A 10,000-nucleotide genomic window follows, 5' to 3' on the forward strand; every position below is an offset into this window, starting at 1 on the left:
CATGCACATGCACATGCACATGCACACACACCTACACCTACACACACACACACACACACACACACACACACACACACACATACACATGCACATGCACACACATACCTACACCTACACACACACACACACATACAAAGACACATATGCGCACACACACTCTGCTCCCTCCCGTGTGTGTGTGTGTGTGTGTGTGCTTGCGTTCACCTAAAGGGCAGGGCTATTATGTAGCACAGGCCCGTGTTCTCGTGTGGTGAGGGTCGGAGCGAGTGGATCTGGGCCACTTATGGGCTTTTCTGCTCTTGCTTTCCACACCCGTCATCAATCAGCACTCAATACAGAGAGCTTACAGAGCACTGACGTGGGAACAGCCGTTTCCAAAACACGCTTTATTAATCTTTTTAATTCTGTTTGTTTCATGCTGGTTTTGTGATGGGTTCTGTTTCGGTCTTTCTCATCCTTTGAAGCATTCTTTTTGAAGCACGCCTGGCAGCATCACACAAAGCTGAACATGTTTCATTCTTTTAATATGAATGTACAAAAGGGGTTTTCACTCAGGGAACTCCAAGAGACACGGGGAGGATCTCCACAGGAGGAGCAGTACTGCTTTGCCTGCTGCAGGGCTGTGACCTGTTCCACAGGGCGGCCATCAGCTACCACTCATCACTTCAGTTGCACAAGTAGATTTATGGAAGGAGGTGATCACCAGAAATGTGAGGCGTCTTTTCACATATCAGCAATGACAGACACAATATGATTTTATCAGCTGCAAAATACATACTCATCAAAAATAAATAAAATAAAGTAATAAAAAATGTACAATGTACACTGCAAGGATTTCCAGAGATGCAGACTATTGGCAGGAATCATGTCACATGACAAACATTTCATGTCAATAAAAATCTTCATTCCAATGGGTTGTCATCACATGATTTATTCATATTTTGGGACACTTGTCTGCACGCCACGCACGAAAAAGACGCTTAATGGAATAAAACGAGTCTCATTTACAATTAAAGCTTAAGATTTCCAGGTCTGTCTGTGGCTCATCTCGTTCCACTCCGAGCCGAATCCTCCGATGGCCTGGACATTAGTTCCAGCCTGTGGCTCTAGCGGCCTGTCCCTTGGTGAGGGCTTGCTCTGGTTAATGCACCACCAGGCTAACGGATGGGCCTTGGTGCCCACTCCCAGCCTCTTACAACTCAATCAGCTCACTCCTGTTTATTTATGGATCGCATGGGGGGGGGGGGGTGGTGGGGGGGGGGGGGGGGCGAGGGCTGGCTAGATGAATTGTGCATCCATTTTTTTTGTCACAGTATTTCGTTAGGCAAGAGCTGTTATGATGAATATTTGAGCCCATGCTACTCCAAGCTGGTGAACCCCCCATACCCCCCACACCACACACATACAGACACACCACACACACACACAACACACACACACACACACACACACACACACACACACACACACACACACACACACACACACACACACACACACACACACGCACACACAGACACACACACACACACACACACACACACACAATACAAACACACCACACACACACACAACACACACACACACACACACACACACACAGCACATACACATACACATACACATATAAACACACACAAAAGGATATGGGGAATCAGCAAGACATAGAATACAAGAGAGAGAGAAAAAAGGAGAAAGAGAGAGAAACTCACATGATATAGAAAGGGATAATTGGCAAACACAAAAGGGTCTAAATGCATCTCTGTTTAAACATGTCTTCTTCTCCCCTTCTGCCTCCTCCTCCTCCTCCTCCTCCTCCTCCACTCTGTATCTCTTTGTCTACTCCCTCGGTCGCACGCTATTAAACAAACACTCTTAATATTTCGGGGCTGGCTGGCAGTTTGAATTTCATCTCGTGTACGCATCTTGTTTCTCTCAAGCCCTGACTGTTTTGACATTCGCTTCGATTAAATTATAAACAAGCAGGCCTCTTGATGGTGATGCTGGAGCCACTAATTTGCCTAATTGTTTGCAGTTGTCTGGGAGGCCGCGGCCTGATTGGGCTGAGTCTACCGAGAGAGGGAGTGAGAGAGAGGGAGAGAGAGGGGGGGAACGAAAGACAGAGAGAGAGAGAGAGAAAGTAGGTGGAAATAGAGGGAGGGAAGAGAAGAGGAAGAAAGACACAAGGGTGGGAAAAAGAAAGAATAAAACAACACAGAAAGAGATAGAGGTAGAGAAGTAAGGATGAAGAGGCAAGAGAAAGAGGTAGAGAAAGTGAGAGAACGAGAAAAGAGAGGCTGAAGAGGAGAGCGAAGGGAGGGAGTGAGCGAGTGATTACAGCTCTTTAAAAACTTCCTTCGCCTGTTTATGCACAAGATCGGCTTCAAACATGAGCCATTAGTGCATAATTACCCATTTGAGGAGGGAGGGAAGGACAGGTTGGGGTGAGAGGGTGAGGAGACCCAGTCTGGGATGAGAGTGATAGATACAGAAGGGCAAACGCTCCACTAAAGAACACTAACATCAGCCATGGCTGGACCTCATCGTCGACTGGACAGGAGATCTCAGTCAAGGGCCACGTCAGACATAGAATGTAAGAATATAAGATAGACTATAATTGGTAAACAATCGGATGCATTTTCTCATTTTCTCCACATTTCTTCTATGTCAACTAATTTCTTTGCATTCAGTATGTGGAACAGAAGCATAATGAGGGTGACTTCAACTGATCTGAGATCTGGGATCGGCCTGTCCTGCCATGCCATGCCGTGCCAGAGAAGGGTGATTATTTAACAGATTAATGATTGATTGACAGATAAATGACTTCTGTTGAGAAGGCTCCCACAGTGGGAGAGGGTCAGAGGGTTTTTTTCCACTCCAACAAGTCGCAGGTGTTAAGGCCGATTCATTATTAACACATGTTCACTGCCTCACTCGCCTTAACCTGCACAGGAAGCGAGCGTAATTGCTAAAGCCAAAGCCCGATTATTTGGTTGTACAGGAACTATCAGAGCAGACATACACTGTTGTCCAAGAGTTAAAGAATCACTCATGAGATAAACTATTAATAAACACCTAATGGACATGGGAATATGGACTTTTTGCACACATAAACTACAGTGGTGAATTAACAATATCGTTTAGCAAGCAAAGATATATTAATACATTCATTTCAATATGTATGGACAGTAGTTATTACATGGTCATTATTGAATACAACCAGGTCTTTGGAACGCAACCACTGTTGGTTGTGGGTAGCGTGGGTGGCTGTGCCCGGTGCATGCCCGCTCTTGCCCAGTGGCTGGCACCGGGCCGACAGATGTGCTGGAGATGAAAGCAGGCTGGCGCGGCTATGAATGCTATCAGCACGGCCATCTACAGACAGACTGCTGCATGCTGAGGCCATGGGGGAGACAGAGGCTCAATGCTATCACCCAGGCCATCGGCCAGTGGCAGACACAAGGCAGGAGGTTGAGGTTGAGGAGGTGGAGAGGGGAGGGAGAGAGTTTGATTGGGGGGTTGGGGTGGAGGTGTGTGTGTGTGTGTGGGGGGGTTGGTCTCCCGCTCTGCACGCGCTCAGTAGCGGTTAATTGACCTTGACAGAGGGGACGCAGGAGTATTGTGCTGCACAGGTGAGCTAATACAGCTGCCCACACAGTTTTCGGTTAAATACACACACACACACACACACACACACACACACACACACATGAACACACACACACATGAACACACTCGGACACAAACACACATAAACACATACACACACACACACACACACACATGAACACACACACACATGAACACACTCGGACACAAACACACATAAACACACACACACACACACACACACACACACACACACACACACACACACACACACACATGCAGTGCTGGGTCTACACAGCATGCACCAATTCACATGAAAACCATGAAAACCTGTATTTTTAATCGGTAAGCAATCTAATATCTATGGTCTGACTCCTACCATGACAGCATGCGTGTGTGTGTGTGTGTGTGTGTGTGTGTGTGTGTGTGTGTGTGTGTGTGTGTAAGAGAGAGAGAGGGAGAGAGTGTGTGTGTGTGTGTGTGTGTGTGTGTTGTGTGTGTGTGTGTGTGTGTGTGTGTGTGTGTGTGTGTGTGTGTGTGTGCTTTGTTCCCATTTCCCCCCTCTCACCTTGATGATGCGCTTGAAGTTAATAATGGCAGCACCGGTTGTCTTAATGGCTGAAATCCAATCATTAACTGTGGTGGGGTGAAAGGTCAGCGGCATTTAAAACTGCTCCAGGCCGTGAAGATGATGGCCTCCTGTCAGTCATTAATCCCCGAAGAGGGACGTGGAGACAGACACTGACGTAGGATTAGAAGAGCCAGAGGTGTTGGTGGAAGATTCCTGTCGGAGTTAATGAGGACTGTCCTGGGGACAAAGTAGGACAGAAAATGTCATATTAGGCATTAAAGTCAAAGTCAAAGTCAGCTTTATTATTTATTATTTTTATAGCTTTATTAAGGAGGTCATGAAAGAAGGGATCACGGACTGAGAGAGAAATGGAGCAGAAGAGAGCAAAAGGTAAATGTGTTGTTTCATAGGACGTATTCACACTGGCTGTTTTGTCGTCTCTAAACATGGAAAACTTATTTGAACACCTGTAGCTTGCTTGTGACACCAGTTCAGAGACAAGTTCCTCAGACAGATGAGGAAGATGAGGCTGACAATGCTGCTGTGTTGGTATGCGCAGACGGCTATTCTAGGCAGCCCTAGTTCACCAAGCGCCACTGAATGTTGTCCCAAGTGCGGCTAAGATCTTTAATACCATGAGGAGGCACAATGAGCACCAAAGCCATCATTATTCTCTATTTTTACATAAACCGCCGATGACCAACAATCACTGGAGCCCACAGATTGTAAAGGCACCAGCTGACCGCAACTGTCCACAAACTGTGGCCTGGTAGACATTGCGCTTCCACAGCTAAACATAGATGATCCCCCAAAAACTCTTTGCCATCCCACTGCGATGTCTCCATTTCTCCAGTTGCCCTGAATGGCCCAAAAAATGTAGCCTCAGTCACTTTAATGTTTGAACCACCACATCTGTAAATGTGACCAATGTTACTATTGAGCAAAAAAGCCATATATCTACGGTCACGGAGAGAGTGTGATTTTGTTTCCCACGGCTGTTTCTATGTTCGTATGAAAGAAGTTGAAAGGACTACTGTGGGTGGCTATGGTTTGCCTTCCTATGTTACTCTCACAAGACACATGTTATTAATAGGACTTAATAAATGCTTCTTCCAATGTTTATCTGGAAAGAGAAAACTACTCCTTCACAGAAACAGCAGGCAAACTAGCATCAGAATTTGTTTGAGATTAGAGTGAAGAGGTACTGTAGTGTGATAGATTTGCAAATGCCATGCCACCACAAAATGCTCTCCACCTCCAAAAAAGAATAACCAGGTAAGCCCACGCCCTGTATGGCCTGCATGCCCTGTCTTTGTGCTGTTGGACCACCAAACGGGATCATTCCATGACGGCCTGGCGTCCTCAGGCGCTGATGATAACGATTCTGAGAGCATATCTCCCTGCCTCGTCACATTCCTACCCTGTGTCCTCCTCCCACTCCTTCAGTGTATCTTTGGAGTGTATCTGCCCGCCTTTCATGTTTGGCAAACGGGGCAACTATCAGATCCCTGTGCCATGTGGCATCCTTGTTGCCCCTTGGTGCGCTCGTGCCACCCTGGGCATTTTTTGGGTAAGGCAAAAGACAGAGGTGAGGCCTTTCAGACTCCTGATCCCTGAATGACAAATGACAAATGAACCCTGCCGATGAGCATTATTTTACTCCGCTGGACTTCATAGCATATGAAACATACAGCACATACAGCATGGCACAGCATAAGGTACATGCTGTGCTGCACAAGATACATAATACCTGCAGGCCAGACTTCGCCATTAAAACATTACATATTTGTGTGAATCCGCCCAGGGCATAAGGACACTGGGGCTGCATTGCTCTGTCAGCTGTTAACAGTTCTGGATAATCATCGGAAGCACTCTGTTATATGACAGCTTGCTAATGAATATTGAATACTATGTGAGCCGCCACATTGGTGTCTTTGTGTGTGTGTGTGTGTGTATCTGTGTGTCTATGTGTGTGTCTGTGTGTGTGTGTGTGTGTGTGTGTGTGTGTGTGTGTGTGTGTGTGTGTGTGTGTGTGTGTGTGTGTGTACATGTGCGTGTAAGCAAGAGTGAACTTTCCTGCATAGTGCTCCTTTTGCTAGGTCAAGACTTGTGTCCATCCAAATTCACATCTAATGACTTTGGTGTAGCCTAGCACTTGCACTAGCACTTATCTGGTACAGATGAATGACTACGGTGACTTAATTGCACAGTTGGCTTCAGATCTGCACTGTCAGCTAGACAGACCAGCAGCATGCAAGTCAGTGTGATTTCTTGACACAACACCATCCATATATGATTGCCAGTCATTTTAAAAATGGGAATAATATGCAAAAAATTATAACATTGTGTTTTACACAAATTCTGGGATTACACTGTTATTTCAGGAGAATCATTGTACATTTCAGATGTAGGCTTCATACAGTATATATACCGGTAATTCATTACCAACTAGGGTCATCAGTGAAGGAATTTGCAGGTGCTAATACACACACACACACACACACACACACACACACACACACACACACACACACATATAAAAACACACATACACAATATGCACACAAAAACACAGAGACACTTTTAGATTCAGTAACAAACAAAACAAACAATCAAAACTGGTTGATCCTGTAAAAGTCACTGTTTACTTTTACTCTAACACTCTCTTAATATTGAGTTAAAGTTAGCCACAGACAAACCTCTGTGGGGACTTTGTGTCAATGGAGGCGATCAGTAAGACTTTATTAATTAAGAAAAACAACAGGCTGAGAATGAATGATGGACATCCAGTGTCTTCAGTCACGTCCTTAGGGGCAGTTAATGTCTGAGGACAAGCCCGTGAAGGCCAGTGTCACGCCCGCGATGGCCAATGATTTACACGCGCCGTGTCACTGCATGAGGCCGATCCAAAACAGCGAGAGACTGGGGCTATCTCTGCATGGGTGTGTGTGTGCGTGTGTGTGTGTGTGTGTGTGTGTGTGTGTGTGTGTGTGTGCGTCAGTGTGCTTGAGTCAGAGACAGACCTCAGTGGTTACTGACACGCGACACAGAGTAGAAAAGCTTATGAATGTGTTATAAGAATGTAATAGACATTAAAAAGGCGGTCTATTATTATGATTATGTCTGTGGAGAGTTGAGTTTGTTGGAGCTGATAAGTGAATTTGAGAATTGGTATGCTTGGTTCTTCAGGAACAGTCCTCATAAGTCAGTGTGTGTGTGTGTGTGTGTGTGTGTGTGTGTGTGTGAGAAAGGTGGCTGATTCTGGTGGCTATGTGTGTCGAGTGGCTAAGGTAAAGTAACGTCCAGCGGTGAACACTCGGTGACCCTCTCTGAATGCCATCAGTGCTGGCGTCCCTGGGCCTGCGGGCTCCTTTGGCCCAGGGACAGGTGTGTGGAGTGGGGACGCCCAAGGGGGTCCCAGGATGCCCTCCTCAGATGTGCCCACTGCTGATGCTGTTTGACAGGATGGGGGCCGCTCCGACAGCATTCCCTGCAAAATGCATTGAGGGTCAAAGCATGGTCCTGCTTCATACTCTACTTAGCAAGCCCCAGACAGACAGACACTCACTGCTTTTCTCCACTGCATGAAGTCTACACCAGTCAAAATTGCCACTCCAAACAGCATCATCTGGTTCTTGACTTTTGCAACTTATCAGTGGTCTTAAATGCACCCACAGAAGAGTCAATTCTCATAATCTTCACATAATAATAATAATAATAATAATAATAATAATAATAATAATAATAATAATAATAATAATAATAATAATAATAATAATAATAATAATAATAATAATAATAATAATAATAATAATAATAATAATAATAATAATAATAATAATAATAATAATAATAATAATAATAATAATAATAATAATAATAATAATAATAATAATAATAATAATAATAATAATAATAATAATAATAATAATAATAATAATAATAATAATAATAATAATAATAATAATAATAATAACACACACACACACACGCACACACACACACACGCACACACACACACACACGCACACACACACACACACGCACACACACACACACACACACACGCACACACACACACACACACGCACACACACACACACACACACGCACACACACACACACGCACACACACACACACGCACACACACACACACACACGCACACACACACACACACACACACGCACACACACACACACGCACACACACACACACACACACGCACACACACACACACACACACGCACACACACACACACACGCACACACACACACACACACAATAATAATAATAATAATAATAATAATAATAATAATAATAATAATAATAATAATAATAATAATAATAATAATAATAATAATAATAATAATAATAATAATAATAATAATAATAATAATAATAATAATAATAATAATAATAATAATAATAATAATAATAATAATAATAATAATAATAATAATAATAATAATAATAATAATAATAATAATAATAATAATAATAATAATAATAATAATAATAATAATAATAATAATAATAATAATAATAATAATAATAATAATAATAATAATAATAATAATAATAATAATAATAATAATAATAATAATAATAATAATAATAATAATAATAATAATAATAATAATAATAATAATAATAATAATAATAATAATAATAATAATAATAATAATAATAATAATAATAATAATAATAATAATAATAATAATAATAATAATAATAATAATAATAATAATAATAATAATAATAATAATAATAATAATAATAATAATAATAATAATAATAATAATAATAATAATAATAATAATAATAATAATAATAATAATAATAATAATAATAATAATAATAATAATAATAATAATAATAATAATAATAATAATAATAATAATAATAATAATAATAATAATAATAATAATAATAATAATAATAATAATAATAATAATAATAATAATAATAATAATAATAATAATAATAATAATAATAATAATAATAATAATAATAATAATAATAATAATAATAATAATAATAATAATAATAATAATAATAATAATAATAATAATAATAATAATAATAATAATAATAATAATAATAATAATAATAATAATAATAATAATAATAATAATAATAATAATAATAATAATAATAATAATAATAATAATAATAATAATAATAATAATAATAATAATAATAATAATAATAATAATAATAATAATAATAATAATAATAATAATAATAATAATAATAATAATAATAATAATAATAATAATAATAATAATAATAATAATAATAATAATAATAATAATAATAATAATAATAATAATAATAATAATAATAATAATAATAATAATAATAATAATAATAATAATAATAATAATAATAATAATAATAATAATAATAATAATAATAATAATAATAATAATAATAATAATAATAATAATAATAATAATAATAATAATAATAATAATAATAATAATAATAATAATAATAATAATAATAATAATAATAATAATAATAATAATAATAATAATAATAATAATAATAATAATAATAATAATAATAATAATAATAATAATAATCGCAGCAGCTGTTGGGCCTCTTATATTGGATATCGTGCCTGACAAGGATTCTAATTCAATTAGACAAATCAAAACCCACTGCATTAAGCATGTTTTATAGCAAATTACAACTTTTATATGTGCAATGTTTGACTTTCATTAACAAAAAAATGCTCACATTTGATTCAACTCCCTGCTGTTTTTGTCCAGTAGTTTATTTGCTTTGCTTTTGCAAGCATCTGCACTTCAC

The sequence above is a fragment of the Alosa alosa genome, chromosome 3 (assembly GCF_017589495.1).
Source record: "Alosa alosa isolate M-15738 ecotype Scorff River chromosome 3, AALO_Geno_1.1, whole genome shotgun sequence".
NCBI lineage: Eukaryota > Metazoa > Chordata > Actinopteri > Clupeiformes > Clupeidae > Alosa > Alosa alosa.